Source organism: Vulpes vulpes, chromosome 8, assembly GCF_048418805.1.
Source record: "Vulpes vulpes isolate BD-2025 chromosome 8, VulVul3, whole genome shotgun sequence".
NCBI lineage: Eukaryota > Metazoa > Chordata > Mammalia > Carnivora > Canidae > Vulpes > Vulpes vulpes.
This window is the reverse complement of record NC_132787.1, coordinates 95,330,194-95,354,579: the sequence shown is the minus strand read 5'-3', so window position 1 is coordinate 95,354,579 and position 24,386 is coordinate 95,330,194. Positions and strand designations below refer to the sequence as shown.

The 24,386-nt window shown below is 38.3% G+C and overlaps 1 long non-coding RNA gene across 1 annotated transcript in view; it reads right to left on the bottom strand.

Annotated features, from left to right (window-relative positions):
* The window catches only part of LOC140600023 (uncharacterized), a 39,993-nt gene extending 19,068 nt beyond the window's left edge, over window positions 1–20,925 (bottom strand). Inside the window, exons 1-3 of the long non-coding RNA XR_012003210.1 lie at window positions 20,861–20,925; window positions 17,387–17,515; window positions 13,052–13,170 (exon numbers count right to left, since the gene is read on the bottom strand). This is a non-coding gene — a long non-coding RNA (uncharacterized lncRNA). The remainder of the gene's footprint in view (window positions 1–13,051; window positions 13,171–17,386; window positions 17,516–20,860) is intronic.
* Between the last annotated feature and the right edge of the window lie 3,461 nt (window positions 20,926–24,386).

Genomic DNA, 24,386 nt, shown 5'->3' with positions numbered 1-24,386 from the left:
ATGCTGATGAGTAGAATTTTGAGGAAAAGTCTACTCCAGAGATCTTTGGATATATCTCCGGTGTGAAAATAAAAACGCTTTCAAACTGAGCACATCACAATAATTAAAAAAGCAAACTGCAACAGCAACAAATCAAATGATAAATCTGGAAAGGTTTGCTGTAGCCAAGAATCTTCTTGGCCAGAACGTGTTTCCAGACACTTCCTTTGTTAATAATAAACAACATTATCCTAAAGAAACATGGTGATTAGAAAGTTGCCACCCTCTGAAAGTGTTTTTACTGTATTGAATATCTAGTGTCTGATAGACTGAGATGTTGGCTTTTGGTACTTCTTGAATTCCTTTATGTTCCCTCTTTATTATCTGGCCCTAGTTTATCACTGGCAGAGTTTTCTCTCTCTTTCTCTTTCTCTCTCTCTTTCTTTTCTTTCTCCTTTCTTTCATTCTCTTTTTCTTGGATAAAATCCTAGACTCCAGTGTCATATCCAAGTCCAAAGTGCTCAAAATAACCCACATGCCATAGTACTCTTTCCTCCAGCCATTCAAAACTTCTGACCACATGGTAAAATAAAGAGAAAAACAATCTGCTGACTTAAATTTATACTCAGACTTTCTTTCTTCTTCAAGAATATCTGAACTTTTAAAGAAAAATATTTTATAATACATTATGAATCCACATGGAAGAATTTAGGAGACAATGAAGGGAAGACAAAGAAAAATATTTGAGATTTCTTTTTCTTAAATGCATCCTCTAAGTGACTTAACTAGGTAGGGAGGGTGGGAAAATAATACAAAGGAAATAGCTCTGCTGGACGTATCAAATCCCTTTAATATTTATCAGTTGTTTATTTCTGTAAGACTGTGGGTATTCATTTGTTTTTAAATGTACCTCTCTAAAGGCTGTAGCAAACATAATGACTAAATAGTAAAGGGTCCATTGGTCTTCCCATTAAGTGGGCTCTATCCTAGTGGCATATATTGTCTGTCTTCTCATTCCTGATTCTGTAATTGTGGGGATTCTTTTCTTTCTCTTTCTTGCCCTAGAGAAACCATCAAATACAGAATTGGAGTGAGGGGAATAAAAGGATAGCAATGTAAAAGAAAAAAAAACCAGCAAAAATAAAACTATTTATGATGATCTCCAAGTATGATTTTCAAGATTGATCCCAAGAAACCTGACCCAGGTAAATAGGCTCAGGACCTTTTTGTTTTGCACATAGGGTAAAATTTCTTCCAGGGACTTCTCAGCAGTTTTTTTTTTTTTTTTAAGATTTTATTTATTTATTCATGAGAGACACACAAAGAGAGAAAGAGAGAGAGAGAGAGGCAGAGACACAGGCAGAGGGAGAAGCAGGCTCCATGCAGGGAGCCTGACGTGGGACTTGATCCCCAGTCCCCAGGATCACACCCTGGATTGAAGATGGCGCTAAACCGCTGGGCCACCCGGGCTGTCCTCAGCAATGGTTATATCAGAAACTTTCACAGACTCCCTGACACTTCAACTGTGTTACTTTCTTATTTTGTGTAGTGAAAATAACTCAACTTTCTCCTTTCTTTGTAGCACATACTGAAAACAAAAAAAAAGAAAACAAAATAAGAAATAAGAAATAAACCACCAACAGTAAGATATTGCATTTTAGAGTCTGAAGGCCATCCTGGAAAGAAGGGAAGCTGCAATTATGTTAACATATGGAAAAAAGCAAGTTGTTAATGCACTTGATTTCTTTTATTTATATTTCTTCTTTTGTTCCAAATGGCCTTACTGGGCTGTGAGCACCTGATGACACTCTCACACTGTGCCAAGGTATGTTCATTCTGGAACCAGAGATGGAATAGGCCAGTATTTTCAAGTGACAAATAAAAAATGGGGAATTAAATCCCACAGTGAGGGTTATTTTCTATATAAGTACAGAGCTGGCTAAGTCAGGAATCTTTTAGGCCGATTGTGCTAAAGAGGGACAGAGGGTAGCCACTGATCCCAAAGTGAGCTTCCTGTCTTGATTCTTATTTACACATGGCAGTCACTCACATTTGCCACTTCTATAGTTCACCAATTAATCCTGACTCAGGAAAACAGAGATTCTCAGACTGGGTAGCACAGAAAGTATGAATGCTTCTTTGCTCTCAAAGTAATTGTTACACTGAAAATAAGTGTGATAGGTATTGGGAGAAGAAGGTAAATGAAATAGTGCTCAGGAAACACTTATGGAATGAATGAATGAATACAGGCTGTATGTCTTCCTAGAAGTGATGGATTGGGTTTGTTAAGTAGAGAAAAGTGGATGAGACTAGAGGGGATGAAATAATAGAATATGTCCCATAGTCCAGACCCTGGGCTACACACTTGCATACATCATATAATATTCAAAACAAACCAATTAAGATGAGTTTTATAAGGTAAAAATTCGAATTTCACATAGGGAAAAAATGAGACCTAAGAAATTAAGTAGGCTTTATTTAGTTATATTGTTAGATGGGATTGTTAGATGGGATTTAGTTAGATTGTTAGCCAGGATGTGAGTCTATTTTTGTCTGATGCCAATTCTTGATCTTTTCATTACTACATTATTTCCACATAGACAGGCTAAGGTCATCTACGGCCATTACTCATTTACTCCTCCCCATCTTTATGTATGGAAGTTCTTTCCGTCCTTTTCTCCAGAGTGCAGCTGAGACATCAACTGTTTTTGAAGCCTTTCCTGATTCTCTAGTTACACATGACCCCCATCTCTTCTATCTCACATGGCACTTATCCATACCTGTCACACAGCTGACCTTATTCTGCCTCATATAGTCATTCAGGTCTGGCCTATTCCACAGAACTGTAACTTCCTGGAAGAACTATGTTCTAGAACTCTTTGCCTCTACTTCCCTGGAAAGCCTGTTCCTAAATTGTGCTAAATGTTTTCTGAATTGAATTGAGTAGGGAGTCTGGCAATTTTCTTATTATTTACATTATTTGCTTATTAAATTTGTGGATTGGAATGTTTATAACCTGTTCCTCTGTTTTAAGTATAGATTATAAAATCATCTCAACTGGTCTATGTCTGTATGACAGTCCTAGAAAACATGAAAACAGTCACTTTAGGGAATCCATATATTTGTAAAACTCATGAATCACCTAAGTCTGTTGGTATCATGTGATAAGAAATAGGGAAAGTAGCAAAAAGATGTTTTCAAACATAGTTTTGAGTGAACAAATAGTTGTTCCAGGAGTTCTGTGAAAGCACAGATGATATATAGCCATATTAAACATAGTATTATCCCCTCCTATTTAAAATCTACTACACTCTTTTTTCACATAATAGTATTTAGTCAGAGCTATCTGGGTGGAAGGAAGATAAATGAGGACTTACTTTTCAGGGGTAAGGGAAGGTTATCTTGACTGAAATGTTTAAGTTTTCTCACCCTATCTCCCAATCTCAGTAATGGAGTATAATAAATTACCTTCCTGCCTGTAGAAGAATTATTAACATGGATATAATATTACTCACCCCCTCTAGCTCCCTAACATACTAAAACCTTGACAAATATTTCACTCTCTCAATCACTGTGTATTGATCCCAAAGAAGAAAATATCCATGCAAAATATGTTCTCCTATAGGAATACAGATAGAAGGAACCTTTGAAGATCCTTATATCTACTCAGTGGCATCCTGTTACCTACATCTGGCCTAAGGAGCATGTATGAACGATCAGCTGAGGATTCTGAATTCTTGATGTGAGAAGATACCCCCAGTGTAATGGAGGGACAGGCCACACCTCTAGTCCATCAACCCATGTGAATCCATATCGATACATCTTGGGGCAATTGAAGTAGAATTTAGGATACTGTTATATGTGCCAGAACAACTGACTGTTTTCAGAACCTGAAACATGTTTATCTCTGCATATTGTCTCCCAAGATTTTATCATTACCAAAAGTCAAGACCTCACTGATGCCTGAGTATAATATGCATTTAGATTGCTTGTCTTTATAGAGAACCACTTATCTGCATTCTTCTTGTACAGATTTTTTGTTGTTATGAAATCATTCATTTTTCTCCAAACTTCTAGCATCCTTCTTTCATCTTTCTTACATTGTTGAATAATTTCCACTTTGACTTATAGGTATGTATGGATTAGCTTTTTTAAAGACAGCAAGAGTAGGACCTGTCCTGAGTTAGCTTTGTATCTTTCATGGTTGCTCTAAATATGTTATGAAGAAAGAAGAAAATTGAAAGAAAAAAAGGAAGATGATAACAGAAAAAAATTTAAAAAGGAAGAAAAGGAAAAGATGACTAAATGAAGCCTTTCTCAGTATTTTTTTTAATCCAGGCTTATTAACCCAGAAACAAGATGTAGAAAAAGATAAATATCTTTATCTTTTTAAGTCAGGCATGCTGGATTCATATTCTAATATGTTAATTACTGGCTGTGTGATCTTGGACAATTTAGTTGACCTCTTTGAAACCTAGTTTCTTTCCTAGAGAAATGGGTTTAATAAAACCTAAGTCGTGGAGTTGTTTAAAGATTACACAATTCTGGTGCATTATGAATCACATAAGACATATGGTTATCAGGCAACGGATGGTAACCATATTGCATTAACCCTTTCTAAGTTGACCTGCTTCCTATGAAACCAATAACTGAGTCCATTTATTCTTTCTCTAAAGCATACACCCTTAATAGAATGCCATTTCCCAGGCCTGCATTACTATTTGTATTACTAGATACATGACAAATTCAGTAAGCTTCACAGTACTGAGAGATGACTTCACTTTAAATGTTACATCAGTGCATGTGATCATTAGACCATAATATGGACATGTTTTTGTGAAAGGCAGGAAAGAGCATCCAGTTTGGCTCATTTTTTTTTTTTTAATTTTTTTTTTTTTCAGTTTGGCTCTTAACATTGAGTTAATTCTAAAGAATTAGGATGATGTTTCTGTAAGGGTATACTATTACCTTCTTTCTAAAAGAAAAAACAATTGTCTTTCTGCTCCTGCCTTGCTTTGCCTCTTAATAGACTCTGTGATCAGTGTAGCCTTCAGTTTCTCCAAAAAAATAAGACACATTGTTCCACCTAACAACATCAGGACACATTTGATGGCAATTAACAAGAAATCCTAACTTAAATTGGCTTTCACAAAGAGGAAAACCATGTTCTCAAGTAACAAGAAATCCAGATGTAGGCAGGTTCTGTGCAAGGTGTGTCACGTATTTGGCCCTGAATCTTTGTGTTTCATTTGGTTATTTCCCCAAGTAATAGCCTCACCCTTAAGTAGCATGGGGACTGGAGCAATTTCAGGCATCCCATGTGGTCCTAATAACATCCAGGGAGTGAAGGGAGCAACATGTCTCTTTTTTTATCTTCTCAGAGAAACTTCATTGGCTCCCCTTCAAATTTCAATGATCAGGGTTGGGTCATATACCCCCTGTAAGCCATTCCCTGGCAAGGGGAATGGGATGGTCATTGTGAAGTTGAGACATGCTGTATTAAGTAAAGATGGTTATATGAAGCAAAAGGGTTTTCTTTTAGAATCGAAAAGCATGCACAGTACTAGGCAGGCAACCAACAGTGATGACTCTAGTGGCTTTCTGAATATCAAATTGACTTTCTACAACTTTAAAATGGAATCACTGCTCTTTGGTGATGTAACGGAAAAAATCAATGTAGAGTTAATGAATTGTTTTTATTGAATAAGTAAAACAAGAGTTAGCTTAGGTTTTTCAGGACTAAATCGGTCATCTCTTGTTTCAAATGTTTGTTTGTTTTTCTTTTCCCATTTTGTAAATACATACTGGCCCAAACACTTTACCTGATTTGATAGATAGGTGAGGGAAGGGGATTATTTATAAAATCGATTATGTAGTATTTCAATACTTATATCTTCAAAATATACCTTAATGGCAATATCGAAACTAGATGACTTTCAGGACTTCTTTTTCCCTGGAAAGACAGCTACACCAGCAGATCAGGAGTTGTCTTGCTTTGTCCCTCCCTATCTTCTTTCTTTTTGCATTTCTATGTATAGTTCTCATTTTCTGTTTTAGCTCCACACATTCTTTATTTTAAGCCATCCCTTAGAGTGAAATTCTTATGGGAGGCAGTGCCTGTTTCCCATTATAGGAGTCTAAAGAGTTCAATCAGTAAGCTAACACGGGAACATGTAATCTAGGCTCAACTAAGCTAATACTCCTGCCCAGGGTTTCAAATCAGGGAATAGAAACTCAAACCCCCAAAACGCAGTTGAGGAATTATCCACAGATAATAGATGTGTTGAGATTCTAACACATGAGTTGTCAGGGGCATGACCTAGGCTGTGTTTTGTCACCTTGTTTTCTTGATTCCTGCCTGTTTTCTGCATCTGGTTCACTAGAATTCTACTGAATCTGTAAGCTGCCTCATATCCTTTGCTACCTAAATGAGACAGATCTTTGTATGCTTGAATGCATGGATACTTAATAATAGGGCTCTCTTCAAACATAAGAGACTGGGGGATATTTAAAACCAGAAATTAATGTCATATGTCTACCTCTTTCACTTTCTTAATTAAGACTCTAAAGAGTCATGATATATTTGAGTCATATATCCTCTGCCTTTAGTTTGCATCCAGACCATTTCTTCCACCTCTGGGGGTTTTCTCATCAAAAAGAAGGGCCTAGCTAGATGACATGTGGACTAAGATTATAGTCCAAGAAAATGGGTATCTTGGATCAGAAATTCCTTTTAAGGCTATTCTTGCTCTGGGGGAAAAATGAAGGAAAGATAAAAAGCCACAGTTATTTTGTGGCTCCAACATTTGTTTTCAGAAGTCTGTTCTGGGCAGGAGAGACTTTTATCCTCACATGAGAAACCTGTCAGCTGGAGGAGAGCAGGAAGTCTGCTGGCTTTGCAGAGAACAATAATGCTTTGGTTCCCATTAAATTAATGTATTCTATTTGTAAGCAAAGTAACATTCTCACAAATATGCTCTTCATAATTTTACCAAGTTCTTTTGACTACAAAGGTTAAATAGTGTACTCTTCAAAAAACAAACAAAAATATCTTGTATGGTGGAAATAAAAAAATATCTTTAGCATGTGAAAATCTAGTAAAAATTTATTGAGTTCCACCTGTATGTAATTTCCTGTACCACTTGCTATTCTTAAATGGGCTGGTGTTAGGGTAGCAGAAAGCTGTGGTATGTAGTATTTGCCAATTTCTATGTTGTAAATACTATATTCCCACCACCGAGGTTGCTCTCAAGCTTCCAACCTTAATTTAACTGAATGTGGAATTGAGAGATATGCATGATCTGTAGTGTACCTCTAGAACTCCAGATGTCCAGAGCTTGAGACTAAGAGAAATGACATTTATCTGATAGCAGTAGGGGATATTTCAAAAAAGAAATAATTTTTCTGGGCATTTAGAGTAGGCAAAGCATTAGACATGAGAGAAGCAGGGTGAACAAAATGATGGAGCTAGAAGTGGGTAGAGAATATTCTGGAATGGCAGGAATAGGAGGTGAGGGAAAGAGCAGAGAGGAATCAGGCAGGAAAATTGGGAAGGGCATATGTTAGGAAATGGGCATGGTAAGTATGGTAGGAGGCAGGACACTGTCAAGGAGAAAAGTGGATATTTAACATATGGAACCCCTGTGTATTAGAGTGTGCATGGACAGCACCACATGAAAAGTAAAGTCACAGCTCACATTTCTTGGAAAGTATGCTAAATAAACCAGTGGCAGAGGCCCTAAGAATTATGCTTTCCAAAGGTCATTCCACCAACGTTTGCCTGTTAGTGCACTGGGTGTCTCTGGACTTAGGTTAAATCTATTTTGTGTCAAAGAAAGGTGCCAGCATTCAGGTGCGAAAGACATCAATATCTTTGTGCATGTATTATGACTTCAGGATGTCACCGGAAGGATTTCACTGGAGAAAAATACCTGAATTATCTGTGTCCCTTAGCCATTTTGTACCTAGCCAGGCAGCTAGTCTTGCTGCAATGTGCCAGGCCAGTAATTGTACAGGTCCAGAATCTCCAGACAGCAGACATTCATCAGCGAGGTGCATTCTGAGACACAAAACTCCCTGAGCAGGGGAGACTGCTTCCAGTATCAGTTATCCCTTCTGTTTCAGGGACTCTTCACTGAGGTAGAGCAGGATAATGATGATGATCTTATGCTCTCTGTGGAGCCCAAGGCACAGGAGGAAGGATTCAGCCTCTCCTTTGTTTTGTCTGCTTGACTGTGCAGAAGACACAAAACAGCTTCAGGACACATTGCATGTTTACTGCCTCTTTTCTCTTCCCTCCCACTCCCATGCAGCACTGATGTTAGACTGCTTCCTTACATTTTATAATCTTAAAGTTGGATGCTGTCTTTGAATCAATATTTCTTTACAGCTTGCCTGGAAGTGATCTTACTCCATCTACCACGTCCTCAGGGGATATCAGGAAGGAACGAAGGCCCCAAGGAAGAGTCTGGCCAGGTTCAAAAAAGCAGAGTCAGGTTCATTTACCATCTTCAACTGCTTTACCCCTAAAGGGTCTTGACTCATAGTGATTTAACATACAGAGCATGAAGGGAAGGTACCTGTGGGACAAGGGTGTGACTGGTGAAGAGAGGACCCAGGTAAAAGCAGAGTAGCAGCTCATAACAGAAGCAGGTGTCTATAAAATTGAGCTCTCTTCCTTTGCAGCCATCATGCCTGTTTTAAACTTGAGCTGAAAACGTAAACAATGAAGCAAATCTGTTGGATATCCAACAGATTTTTATTGTTGGCTCTCCTGTCTCTGTACACTGGGATCCTGTCTCAGGTTTGGTCCTTCCCTATGGAGAAGGGCCTTAGTATCCTGTGCCACATCTCAGCTATTTTACATCAGCTGTAGATTGGGGGGATGGTAGAGCCATGTTGCCTGGCAGCTAATTCCTAGGCCATAAACCACACTCATACTGGAAGATGATCATGGCCTGGGAGCTGCCTCCTATTGCTTTCCTTGTGTTTTTGAAAGAAAGATCATTTGACCTCCTATAATCCAGTCCCTTCTCCTCAGCTATATTCACTTATCCTTGGACACAGGTTCTTTCTACACACAGGCTCTGAGATCACTTCATTCCCTTATCTGGGATGTTTAGTCACAGTCAGGAATGAGATAGCCCCAGAAACACATGCTGCGTCTATCACGTACCGCATTGCTCTGAAGTTCTCCCTGCACATATCTGTCTCTTTCTCGTGGGTGGGGAATGTGGCCCGTTCATCTCTGTGCATCTGTCACCCAGCACAGGGCATGACAAACATTAGGAGATTTAATAAGTGGTTGGATTTCATTGCTATGAACTAGCTAGATAAAATATCGGATTAAGGTTCTGCCTTGCAGTCTCCTCCCTGCTAGTACTTCAGTCCTAGGTCTGGAAAAGCTATAATGAATTAAAGGCCCAACACCTGCTACTAAGGCCCAGCTACTTACAAGTCCCACCCTGATCAAGAATTCCCTGCCCTACCTGGTTCCATTATTAGCCCATCCCAAGGGTAAGATGGGAAGGCTAGATTCTGAGACCAAATATGGGAAGGAACATGTAGATGTTTATTTGGCTGCTGTTTGTCATCCAGCTCAAGCACCTTATATTCCTAGAGCTTTTTAAAGCCTTATCTACCTCACTTTTTCCTGTAAAATATAGCTAGGAAATAGGCTTCAGGCTTCCCCAAGTGCCTTGAGGCAGTGTTATGTAGAGGAGAGAAAAAGTCTTAGGACACAGAAGACCTAAAAGCCTCTGAATATTTGCCTCCATCCTTCCCCCAACTAGCTGAGCAATAGATAAAGTCACTTCAAACTCTCTGGGCTTCAGTTTTTTCTGTTTTTTTTTTTTTTCATTTTTATATTCAAGTGGCTGCATAGATTATTCTGATGATGATACTCTACAGTTCCTAGATTCTGTAAATCTTTGATTCTAGCTCTTCTTCTCAAAACATCAGTGTAATTAGGTTATTTGGATTTAAATGAGCCTATTCTTACCTATTCTGAGCAAATCCAATAGTGTCGATAATTGTCTTCTTTCAAAACTATGAAGCTAATATCCTCTCTAAGGCAAGGTTATTGGTATTTTACTGCCTCGAATACAGATTTATTAAGTGCTCCACCAAGGTACACTGTGATCACCCACACCCCGAAATAGCCATTATTATGGTGTAAAAAAGAAAATTGAGCAATGCAAGTTTATGGTAGTTAAGCGGAAGAGAAGCCAGAACTTTTGCACCCCCTTTGTAAAGTGTTTGTTTACATGCCAGTAGCTGGAGTTACTCTTTTCATGTGGCTCCCAATCTCAAGCAGTATTTTTAATTCACAGAGTTAAATCCAGCTAAGTTTGGAATTTGTCGCAACATGTCACCAGAGGGACTATATATCTCTCTCTTTCAGAGGAGAAGCCAAGCACAGCAGTTCAATTAAACCAGCACTAAGTCCTGCACTCCAAAGACTGAAGGGCCTGAGGGAAAGGCGTCAAGGGGAGAGTTATATGCTCCTGTTCACCCCTTTTGGATAGAAAAATCATGGTGTTTGTGACCAGAAAATTGAAACAGAATGAGATCCAAAATGGCAGCCACTGCCTTCTTTTCTATTAACCTCCAGGCTGGAGTGCTCTATAGAAGGGAAGAGTGACCAAGATTAATTACCTTTTGGATCTCAGTGCATTGTTTCACTAACGTAAGACGGCTTTCTGAAAAGTTTGCGATTCCCACCAAAAAAAAAAAAAAAATGCCTAAGATTATAAAAGTCATTAGAATGGAGGCTTTTAGACTAGCCAAGCAAACCAGGTATCTGAAAAATAAAAACAAAAACAAAAATCTGCTTCTAGGATTTCAGAATAAATGAGAGATGAAATGGTAGAACTGCTATGATAATTATTGACTCTCGAATTAATGGTAATAATTACCTTAGCAAATTGCCATGTTACTGTTCAGTGAACAAGTTCATAATTTAATCCTACATTGTTTATTTTTTTAAACCAGTTTCTCTCTATGTGTATGTCTTGAGGCTAGAGCTTCTTGCTTTAGAATAATTTGTTCTTTAATCCTCACTAACTTAAGCCCTTGTTGTGGATAATGAGAGTAAAATGGTTGAAGGAAAGTAATGAACATCAATCTTGTGTCCTGCACAAACAAATCTTGAACATCTCATCCAGAGAGATCTGTCCCCACACTGTCGTGAGAGAATGAATTGTGATCCTCAGGTCACGTTCTAGACTTTTCTGAGCCCCGAGAAGATGGCTGACATGAAGTACAGCTGTTTCACTTCACTTTCTGTAAAACTCTAAGTGGCCTTTTTCTAAGCTCAAGCTATATAGCCTCCAGTTAGAGGAACTTTCCCTAACGTAAAAGTGGAATTATTGAATTTACTCTGCCCTGGACCTTTCCTGATTCTCTGTCTTCTTGTAGGAATCATTCCTTTAGCTTTGATATATGGTATCATTTTCCCAAAAGGCATCAAGACTTGCTTTTAAAAATTGTTATTGTGTTTTATTTGCAGTTCTTGTCATTGCTGTTTTGAGCACGTAATCTTTGGGGTATTTGTTTAATCATCGGATGATTCAATAGAAATTCACCAGGCTTACATGAGGTGCCCAGTTTTGTGTTCAAGAAAGACATTAAAATGTATTCTACATGTATTAAAACCAAAATGGACAAAAAAGATATATGGTTCAAACTGATGATTGTGAAGTAAAATAGCATAATCTCCAATGTGGGAAGAATTTCTATACATTGGGGAGGGTGAGGAAAAACCTGACATTGAGATGAAATTTAAATTTGTCTCAGTATAATTTGTCATGGCATAATTGATGAATACATAGAGGAGGGAAAAAGAGACACTATCCTAAATAATGAAAGACAAAAACCAGGAGAATTCTTATAAGAAAAATACTCCAATATTACTGATAACGCAGGAGTGGTACTAAATTTCAAAGCAGGGAGTGCGGAGAGGACTGTGTATATGAGTGGAAGTGCAAGATACTTAGGAAGGCATATAGCATCATACTTGACGCTAAATAGTTGTTGAATGAGTTATGTGTCAGGTAGTGGACTGTTTGAATGCATGGGTTTTGGAGTCCTAGAAGTTATACTTTAGGGTCCTTTCTTTGCTATTGATGGGAACTTGAGCAAGTTACCCAACCCCTAAAATTCAACTTTCTCATCAGTAGGATCGGTGTGGTTCTTATAGTTGTATCAAGTAGGATTTTTGTGAGGTGGAAATGACCTAATGTATATACGATGCTTGGTAAGTTATGTGGACATTGTAACAAGTTATTAGTATTACAAATTTTGTAATATCGTTATTATACAGATACAAAAGGTTTTGTGAGTATATATATATTTGTGAGTATATTATATATATATATATATATATATATATATATATATATATATATATAAATGTTGGAGAAGGTATGTAAACATTAATATGGAAGTGAATATATGTGGATGTAGCACCAATAAGTAGAAGAGAAAAATAGCTGATACCTCTTCACTTTGAAATGCTGAGGAGCCCTTTACTTAGCCAATGACACTGGCTTTGGGGAAGGACTTCTTGAAATTAAAATACTCTTTTAATTTCCCAGTGCATCAACGTCCTGACTACCTGTTTGGCCCACAATTAACTATCTTGGAGCCAACTTTACTGAACTTATCCAGGTAGTTTTTCCAGGGTGATAGGATCACGAATTAGGACATTATTTGTCTCAAAGCCATTTCAATTTCTCAAATGTGTCATAAAGAGTAACAGTCATTCTGACAAATGTCATTTTACCCACATTTGCTAGATAACCTTAGTTTTGCAGTTCCTTTAGACAGCTGTAAACTTCTTGTTCTGTAATTCCATACAAGTTTCTTATCTTTTTAACACAAGAGAACCCTCCACTGCAAATTAATTTAGGGAAATTGAAAGTCTTTTTTCTCTGTTCACCTGTTTGTAAATGATAAGGGCCATAAACAACAGTTTTAATAATTCGGTCCTTTGCCCAGGAGCAGCAGTTGATGATCCCAGCCATCATCTCATCCCACATGAGCTGATCCTCCATTTCAAGCCAACACTCACTTTCTGTGATGAAATGCAAGGGCTCATCCCAATTTAATACATGGCTTCCTTCATATGGAACATGCGAACCAGAATATCTGCTACAGTCCAGGGCTGTGAGGGTTCTTCTCTGCACCAGACTGCAAGGGAGGAAAATAAATGGGGAAAGATGTTGCATTTATTTGTTAAAATGGTTTAGGTAATGCTTTTTTTTTTTCTCCATTTCATAGAATAGCTATTGCTAGAGGGATGTGAGATGAAAAGGACAATGGGAAAAGGAACCAAGAACAATAGTACCAAAAGACTCTTTAGAGTCTAGGACAGATCGGATTTGAATGATGAAAGCAAACTGTAAGTTTGGCATGACGTTATTTAGAAAGGAGCAGGTGCTGTTCAGGAGACAAAAGACCTATTTCTTTATATAAAAAAAAAAATCAGGACCCAAATGAATCAGTATTTTCTTAAAGCACCCATTCAAACTCCCACACATAAAATTTTAATTGGAGGCTGGAAAGCTCTGGAAGCAATGCCTGGGTATTAATTCATTTTATCTTTTATCATCTCTGTCTTGGGACCGTTAGGGCAGGTGTTATAGTACTTGCTGTGGCCTGTCCATGCTGGTTCAGCCACCTCTGCACCTTCCCCAGCCCTCAGCTATGACAGACCTGGCTGGTTTCTATATGGATCTTCTGGTAAGGGCTTATTAGAGCACATTTCACTCTTTGAGCTGAATTAAATAGTGCTTGATTTTCAGCTTAGGGAAAATAACATGCTAAAATGAGTTTATTTTTAAAAATAATGGCATAAGCCAGTTTCACATGGAACACCCTGGATAAATCCACAAGCACTCTCTGAACTCAGAAGCAGATGTCCTACCCTCTGGACTTACAGGAAATATCCACTAATTAAATTTAACTCTGATGTAAACAGCTATTTTCCAGTTTCTCTGCTAAAGTTCCTTAAATCAAAATGTCTATCCTTGGAAAAATAAAAATAATTCCACTTAAGTTATGATTCTTCTAATTTTATTTTAAAAACTTCTGAAAAAATCAACAAAATTTATATTAACAAAATAAAGAAGAATCATGTGATCATTTCAATAGATGCAAAAACTTTTTTTAAAGATTTATTTATTTATTTTAGAGAGAGAAAGAGCAAGAGGAGGGCCAGAGGGAGAAGGAGAGAAAAAAATCTCAAGCCGACTCCTCACTGATCATAGAGTCCAATGCAGGGCCTGATCCCAGGACTCTGAGATCATGTCCTGAGCTGAAATCAATAGTTGGAGGCTCAACCAACTGACCACCTAGCCACCCCAAAAATGTTTTTTTAATTTATTTTATTTAATTTATTTATTTTTAAAGATTTTATTTATTTATTCATGAGAGAGAGAGAGAGGCAGAGACACAGGCAGAGGGAGAAGCAGGCTCCATGCAGGGATCCCGATGTGGGATTCAATCCCGGGTCTTCAGGATCAGGCCCTGGGCTGAAGGCAGCACTAAACTGCTGAGCCACCCGGGCTGCCCATTTTTTTTATTTTTAAGTTTAACATCCCTATTAATGATAAAAAAAAAAAAAAAAAAAAAAAAAACTTCAGACGTGCCAGAAATAGAAGAGGAATTTCTGATTTGATAAAATGGCATCTACCAAAAGCCTATAGTTAGCATCATATATAGTGTGAAAGAGTGAATGTTTTTCTCCTAATATTAGGATCAAGCCAAAAATTTCTTCTTTCACTAATCCATTCAATGCTGTACTGGAAGCTCTAGCCAGTGTAATAAAGAAAGAAAAATAAAAACATGCACCTAAGAAAAACAAAATTATAAAATTCTATCCATTCATAGAAGACATAAAAATGCCCAAAAATTGATAAAAACCTTCCTAGCACTAATACATGAGATTTACAAGGTCACAGCATACAAATATCACAAAAATCAATTGTAGTTTTCTATACTAACAATGAGCCATTGAAATTTGAATTTAAAAAAAAAAAGTCGTTTACAACAACACCAAAAAAAAAAAAAAAATGAAGCAGGTATAAATCTAACAAAATATGTGTGAGATCCATATACTGAAAACCCCAAAACAATAATGAAAAATATGTTTTGACTAGTTGTGTGGCTCTGGGTAAAATCATAGACTTTTCCTTAACCTCAAAAACCTAAACTATTAAACAAAGTCCACTGCAATTCTATGCAAACACACTGCTTTTGTGTAATATCAGTCAAAGCTGATAATAATACTTAACATTTACTTAGCACTTATTATATAGCTACTATAAACACTTACTATGCTAAGCTGTTAACATGCAATATCTAATTTAAAAATCACAATAACTCTATGAGGTTGATGTTATTATTATCCCCAAATTACAAATTAAGAAACTGAGGCTAAGAGAGATTGTATAATTTGCCAAAAATCACACAGTTAGTGTCAGAACTAGGAATTGCTTCCATATGTCTCCAGCTGTATCTGCCAAGTTCTTACTGTACACCATTTGCATGGTGAGGTGGCTGGCAGGAGATGGAATAGGGCCCTTTAAACACATGCAGATGGTAGTGTGGCTTCTGCAACCTCAGGGATCATGGGAATTAAGGTTGATAGCATTCTTCCTCCTATTGGGATTCTTATTTGGGGCCATCATCAGCTTCTATGTTCTGTAATTTTGATATATGTACCAGAGGGCCTTATTGTCAGGAAGAGATGTTACGGTTTTTAATGTGCCCCCTTTGTGTGGTCTTCATGGTCTCTTCTTTTTTTTTTTTTTTTTTTTAATTTTTTTTTTTTCATGGTCTCTTCTACATCAAGTCCTGACCTGCTGTTGAGCCCATATTCGCCAAATTTGCCTTCCTTTCAGACTTTTAAGGTTGGATGGAGCTTGAGTCTATCTCTCAGCAACTAACTCCAAGTGTGGAAGGCAGTACTGAGCCTGCCACTGGGATGGGAAGTAGTTGGATGGCTAGCCATCCTTTCCCTCTATCAACTCCAAGGCTGTATAAAGCCCCAGGTAGTGGTGTGAGCCTCCTCCCCAGCAAATATGGTCCAGCCGATCCTCCAAAGCCCCATATTTACTGTCAGTGCTCGGTGTTTGCAGCCTATTTCCCAGTCTTGAAATGCAAAGTGCGTTGTATCTAGAAACTGACAAGTGAAGATTTTTATCCATTTGCTGTGTCTGGTGTGATAGCACAAGCAGTGTGTTTTATACTTAAAACACAAGCTGGTTTTATATAAAAATGCATGCAAGTTGTAAGCTCGAGCCTAGGGAAGCTAGTTGATGAATGCATCTTGGTAGGCAATTAAGAAAGGGACAAGATAATGCAGGGAAATTATATTTCTCTCGTTTTGCACAAGATTCAGTGTCGTTCTCTTCTAATATATCAGCTACTTCTATCCTCATGCCACATTGGAATTTTCCTTCTTGAAATTTATGGGTGCACATTGGCTATGTATCATTGCTTTTATTTAATTTCATGGCAAACACAAGCGCATCCACACTCCCCTCTAAGCTGCACCTTGCTGCAAACAACAAATCGAAGAAACATATGCCTTCACTTGGAGGATAAAACAGGGAATAAACATTGTTCCAAGGCAGGGGGTGGGGGTGGAGGGGGTAAGCTTCTCCAAATCCTTCTCTCTGGATCACACAAAGCTGACTCACAGCACACCAGGGCTTCCTGTGTTAACAGGGAGTCCACTGCAACTCTGGCCATTGAAGGGTTGCTTAAAAAATGATTTCTGTAGTTATGCTAATATACACCAAATTCCCAGAAGACTAGATATGGCCTGGAAATTCAGCTACCTCTCAACTGCAGCATATGTTTGTCTCTTTACAAGTAAATTCCAAACCCCCATTTTGCAGGGCTCTCATGAGACCCAGTTTGAGAGTGGATCTCAGTGCTTTTGTAATGTCTGTGGAAACACTCCGCCACATCCTCACTATGGGAAGGTGGCTGACAGCAAGGAAAGCATCCCCGCCTCAAATCCCTGTCAGCAGTCTCCCATGGTTTATGACATTCCTGTGATATTCCAAAGCATTATGTCTGAGTTTTAAGGATTCACATTAGGACTGAACACACTTATTCTCTGAGGGTCAGAGCACAATATACTGCAAAGGTGTTAATAGGCAACAACGACAGCCAGCATTTATTAAGCACTTATTTTACACTAAAGCATTCTAAACATTTAATGTCTTTGATCACATTTAACCCACACAACAACCTTCTATGTTAGGTCCTCGTAATGTCTCCGTTACATATATAGTTGAAAACCTGAGACATGAAAAGATGCAGTCACTTATACAAAGTCATTAATCTTTTAAGTAGCTGACATAGGACTCCAGCCCTGGTCTTTCTGACTAACCTTTGTGATCAGTCATGGGACTGTACAACCCCTCCGGCAACTGTCACTTCCAAAGTGATAATTGGTGTCCCAAATTAGACTTCCGGCATCTGACAGGCTCAGAAGAAGTGAGATAACGAATGGCAAGTTCTGATGGGTAGAGGAAAGAGGAAATTGTATGTTAGCAGACCCTTTGTCTTAACACAATTTGAATATCCCATGTCTCAGCTACAAAATAATATATAAAGGATTTTAATCAGATAAGAGAATAAGAAACAGCAGTGTGCGCTGGGTGTACACTGGAGAAGGACACATGCTAGGCCATCATTGAGTTTAAGTCTTGTGTTTTCCAGCAGTTTCTAATCAGTCACATCTGAGCTAAGAGGAGATTTCACATCTGAGCAATAAGTGGGACCAGGGGCAGGGGGGGACCATGTCCCCCAGGGTATGGGGGAGTGGCACTGTTCTTAGACTAGTGTCAACATTTAATATTTAAAAGTGTGTAGTATAGCACAGGGCCTAGCCACAGGACAGACGGTGGCCCTCGTGTTGGAGAGAGGCCTGAAGGTCTCCTGAGAGGAGCACTGAAAAATCATGGAGTGGGGGCTAGGGTGGCAGGGAGGTTGGAGCTTACACTGTGGTTATGTACACAACAGGATGGGAGATTCCTCATGTTTTAGCCACCAGTGTGGGTACAGACCCCCTAGTTTCAGCTCAGCTTGTACAGAAGGGAAGGTATAGTTCAAAAGCGCAGCAGGGACAGTTGTAGATCTTACATCTACCCCTTGGCGGGGAGAGTTTTGCCAGGTCCAGATGAACACAGGATTCTTACTCCCCCTCTGTCATCCCTGGGTGTTGTTAGGACCTGCCTCTCCTTTCCCTCTCTCAGTTGTAAGAAGCTATAGCCTTCCCTGGGTCAGTCCTGGCAGAGGAAGCCAGGGCCAAAGCCAGCTCAGAGGCCCCAATGAAGTGTCAGGAGTTACTCTTCAGCCTTCATTCTGAGGTTTAGTGAGCCCTGGGCAACCCCATCCCTCTCCCCACCCCTTTAGCCTTTCTTCACTCCTGCAAACCAGCTTGTTCTCTATGACTACACTCCCTGTCAGGCATTGGGCTTCCTCTCTGGGCCTGGGATGGGTCCTCAATACAATTGTTCTATTGGGTCCTGCCCCTGTAAGAAAGGGTCCTTGCTGGCCTTACCCCAGTGATTCCTGGATCTCAACGATGGCAACAAAATTAGATCTTACATATACAAATTAAGCCACATGGTTCAAATCCTAGCTCCAATTCTTTCTAGTTGGCTATCCTCAGGCAAGTTATTATTTTTTTTTCCTTATTAGAAACCATAACACTCCACTTCCAGAATGCAGATGTGATTTGAGAAACAACGTTTTGTTTGCAGCATGTACCTATAAGAGTCACACATTAGTATGTAACTAATCCCTGAGAATCAACCACTCCAACATAGTATTGTGGGAAAAATAATTTATGAACAGTTATCCTGTTCCCTTGAACATTCATCTTTCTGTTAAAAGATGCGTGTCCCCCAAGATTCAGCCCATCCTCCCTGCTCCGGGTCTCCCTTCCAGCAACCCACCCTCAGTGCTGCCCCATGAGACACACGTCTCAAGGACTCCAAGCCTCTCTCGGTCTTGGTATACGGCACATAGATAATTCTCTCACCAAGTCATGAAGTCCTTTGAGATCAGGAGCCGTGTCTTATCTTTTCTAATTTCTAATTTCCCAAATATCTCACATATTGGCTGGTGCTCAGTGCAAATTGCGAAGATGAATGGATAAAAGAAAACAAATAATTATTTCAAAAATGCTCCTATTTGATCCATCTTTTCAATGGAGCAAAAATTAGCTTCACGTGATGAAAGAACCAAGAATCAGCTGAGGTGAAATGACTTGCTTAACTAGAGTCAAAGGGAGAAATATCAGCATGATTCTGGGCTGGAACCCAGGTCTCAAAAAGTCAGCACTATAGCCAGTGTCTCTCACCTCCCCATCCTTTACTCCTTTCAGTTATATTTTGCTACTAGATACATTGTCTGAAATTTGTGTTTTCTACTTCAATACACTTCACTGATGTGCAATATTATCTTGAGCCAGACATATAGGTCCTTGATGTCACAAAGTGGTAATTATTGCAACACAGAAAAAAAGAAGTGTGCAGTGTGTTTTTGGAGGCTCGCTCCCTGTTATTAATTCAGGTGCCGAAGGTTGTGACACTTGTCATCTGAAAGATAATTTTCCTCAGATTTAATAATCGCAGTTAAGTCTCAGATTTGATTTTAATTTCAGACCTTGATGTCATGAAGTATTAATTATCTCCATTACCTACTGATAATATTCCTGCAAACATGCACATGCTTGATTGGCAGGAATTTTTTATTAATTTACCAAGATGAACTAAATTAGAAAAGCCCATTTATCTGCACAATTCCACAGACGTATCTGCTATTTCAAATGGAACAAAATCCTACCCAACTCACAAATCCTAGTATAGAGGGTCAGATTGTGTGAGGGTGGCTGACTCTCGAAGAGATTGATTGACACATATTTCATTGTCTGATCTACCTGAGTTTGCTTTAAAATGAGTGAGAAAAACCTTTGGGACTAATTAAGATTCTTATAAGTAAAGTAATGAGAGAAATTTTCCATGTCTACTTGAAATTTTCTCCCCATTTCCATGCCTAGGGTTTTTCTTGGGGCCAGCACACTCACACCTCACTTAAGGAACCTCATTTATTTCCACGGTGCTTTAATCACGTAGAGGAAAAAAAAAAGCCTGATGATTGCTAATATTTTATGTTAAATGAATCGGTTTCTCTTAGCTACCTACCATACAGCCAAGCAGAAAGGAAAAACTACATCAGTGAAATGTCATGCCATCACTTGACAGGGTAGGAACCTTGGGATTTGAGGGAGCCAACCCTGCTTATCCCCTGTCCTTTGTCACTTACAAGAGTAACATAGTTTGACTTGGATAAATTCCTCCCTATAAAATGAATATTTATGAAATTAAGGAAGAGCGATTTAGCTTTAGCTGGATTCTCCAACACCAGAATGTGATATGGATAGTTTCTTGACCCTCCTACTGAAGCATATCTTTGCCAAATGACTTTGTAAGAACAGCGCATTCTGGTTCTGCATCAGCAGAGAAAACTCTTTGCTTAGGCTTGGGAATAACAATGCAGAATAATAAAACAAAGAAATTCCAACACTGCCTTTTACTTATATAACCCCTCCCTAAGGGGTGCAGCTGCATCATATGCATACACATAAGCAAGCAACACAACCTTAGATAGTGTTCAGGGGGAAAAATAATTTAGTCTTGCTCTGTCATCTACAGGGCAGATTGGAGTTTGGGGGATAAAGTCCAGCTAGAGTAAAAATGCTGTCATAGAGAATCCCAAATCAATTTATAAGAGAGAATGATTGTTGTATGTGATTTGGAGCTAAGGCAAACATCTTTTTATTTTAAATATTTACCTTCCAAATTACTTCAGCTTCTGCTGTGATGAAAGTCCATATCCTTTTTGTCCAAAGGTAACCATCTGGATTTTATGAAAAATAACGTTATTAGAGTTGTTTTCAAGCACCTTTAAAGATATTTGAGAGGGAGTTGTTGGAAACAGGGCCCCTGACCCCTGAACATAGCCATCCTCTCCTTTCCTTCTCCTTTTCTCTTTCTCTTCCTCTCCTGGCCTGACTGCTGCCTGGGTCTATCAGCTATTGGCTGAGATCTATCTTGTACTTGGTGGTCAGCCCCCCAAAATAGCATGTTGAGGCCATTCTTCTCCAGTCGTGGTAAGGTACAAGTCCAATGCCGAGAAACCCCAGAAAGTGAAATGGGCCCAAAATGGAAAGATCTAGAGAGGAGTTTATCATGCAGAGATCTCACCTAGTACTTGGTTTTGTTGATTCCAGAAAGGATTAGATGGAGCTTTATAAAATGATAGAATTCTTTCCTACCTCTACAGACTGGGAGAGTCGAAGGTAAAGAGAGTATTAGGAAGGATTTATCTACACAGTTCACCAGGGAGGCAGCCTTTCTGCTTCTTTTCTCCTGGCCCATAAGGGTAATCATGAGTAAGAAACTTCTTGCCACTGGACTAGAACTTCCAGAAGTGAGTTATATAAAGCCTTAAATGTTCATTTCAACTTCATGAAAAGTTAATAGAGATTATGAGCAAAAATAATCTCACGATTATATAAAATGCCAGGTAAAATAAAGTCAAATGTTTATTAATTGCAGAATGTCTCAGTGCAATTTTGTATTTAACGTATTTTGTTGTTGCTGTAAATATTCAAGGAGTGATATATATACTTTCCTAAACTGCTACAACTACAGATTACTTATAAACTATTCAATACCAGTTGAGAAATGTTTCCCTGGACTTGACGTTAGTCCCATAAAATACGAGCATGATCTTATTCTTGGTTTAGGGATGTACTATATTTAAGATATCTTTATTCATTCAGTCATTAAACTTATTTATATAACATAGATTGATGCAATTCTCAGTATTCAAAATAATGTAAAATAAAAGACTTAGTTTTTGTCCTTGTGAAGCTAGCAATCTCCCTGAAGAATCAATTTGTACACATAGAAGTCAAATTCAGTGGATAATAAGAGCTGCGTTTCTTTCATCGCCGGTAAGACTGGGCAAATGGAAAACCATGTTTTGACTCTCTATGAAGTTTGATTCTATTAGATACTTTGACCTAAATTGTTCTTTTTTTATTTTTTTTAATTTTTTTTAAATTTATTTATGATAGTCACAGGGAGAGAGAGAGGCAGAGACATAGGCAGAGGAAGAAGCAGGCTCCATGCACCAGGAGCCCGACGTGGGATTCGATCCTGGGTCTCCAGGATCGCGCCCTGGGCCAAAGGCAGGCGCCAAACTGCTGCACCACCCGGGGATCCCGACCTAAATTGTTCTTTAAGTTTCTCTCCTCTTGACCGATCCCTTTTCTCTGAATTGGATCATCTTAGCTACTTCATAGCTCTGATATAGGCTTCCCTAAGATCTAGGAAGAGTCAGTTCATACTCAGGTAATTGAATTTGGTTTCCACTTTGAATCTATATTCAGCATTCGATTTCATATTAACAGTATCCCATCTTTAGCCCACGTATGATCCTCTGGAACAGTGCTGCTAGCTAGAAATATAATGTGAGCCATGTATATGATTTTAAACTTTATAGTAGCCATATTAAAAAATAAAACAAGTGAAATTAAGTTTAATAATGCTATATTTAACCTAAAATAATAAAATACCATAATTTTATCATATAATTCTGTACAAATTATTAGTATGGTATTTTACATTCTATTTATGCACAAAGCCTTAGAATCCAAAGAATCCACTCACTCAAGTGAGTGGCACATCTCAATTCAGACCAGCCACGTTTCAGGTACTCAATAGCCACACATGGCTAATGGCTGGCTGTCTTATTGGAGAGCACAACTTTTTAAAAATTTTAACTCCTGTATAGTTAACATACAGTGTTACGTTTCAGGTGTACGGTATAATGATTCAGAAATTCCATATATTACTCACTGACCAGCATGATGAGTGTACTCTTAATCCCCTTTACCTGTTTCACCCATCCTGCCACTCAATAGTAACCATCCCTTTGGTAACCATCACTGTTCTCTATGCTTAAGAGTGTTTCATGAATTGTCTCCTTTTTTCTTTGTTCATTTTTTTTAAGGGTGAGTGTGCAGAGGGAGATGGAGAGAGAGAATCTTTAGCAGGCTCCATGCCCAGAGTGGAGCCCAACACAGGGCTGGATCTCATGACCCTGAGATCATGACCTGAGACAAAATCCAGAGTTGGACACTTAACTGATTGAGCCACCCAGGCTGCCTGTTTGTTTTGTTTCCTAAATTCCACATTTGAATGAAATCTTATAGTATTTTTCTTTCTCTGAACTGACTTATCTCGCTTAGCATAGTACTCTCTAGATCCATCCACATTGTTGCAAATGGCAAGATTTCATTCTTTTTATGGCCAAATAATACTCCATTTTATATAAATATACCTTGACTTCATCTATTAATGGAAACCTGAGCTGTTTTCGTAGTTTGGCTATGTTGCCAATAAACATAGGGGTGTATATATCTTTTTGAATTAGTGTTTTCATATTCCTTGGCTAAACACCCAGTGATAGAATTTTTGTATTACATGGTAATTCTATTTTTAACTTTTTGAGGAACCTCCATATTATTTTCCACAGCAGCTGCACCAGTGGCATTCCCAACAGTGCACAGGGGTTCTTTTTTCTCTATATCCTCCCCCAACACTTGTTATTTCTTGTGTTTTTTTATTTTAGCCATTCTGAAAAATATGAGATAATACCTCACATGGTTTGATTTGAAATTCCCTGATAATGAGTGATGTTGAGCAGCTTTTCACATGTTTGTTGGACAACTGTATATCTTCTTTGGAAAAATGTCTGTTTATGTCTTCTGCCCATTTTTAATCAGATTGTTTGCATTTCGGGTGTTGAGTTGTATCAGTTCTTTATATGTTTTGGATACTAACCCTTATTGGATATGTCATTAACAAATATCTTCTCCAACTCAGTAGTTGTCTTTTAGTTTTGTTGATGGTTTCCTTTATTATGCATAAGCTTTTTATTTTGATGTAGTCTCAATAGTTTATTTTTTCTTTGATTTCTCTTGCCTCAAGAGACATACCTGGAAAAATGTTGCTCTGGCCAAATGTCAGAGAAATTTCTGTCTGTGTTCTCTTCCAGCATTTTTATGGATTCAGGTCTCATATTTAGGTCCCTAATCCATTTGAGTTTATTTTTGTACATAATGTAAGAAAGTGGTCCGGTTTTATTCTTTTGCATATAACTGTCAAGTTTCCCAACACTATTTGTTGAAGAGATTATCTTTTTCCCATTGCATATTTTTGCCTATGTCAAAGATGAATTGACAATGTAATTGTGGGTTTATTTCTGCATTATCTCTTCTGTTTCTCTGATTTATAAGTCTGTTTTTG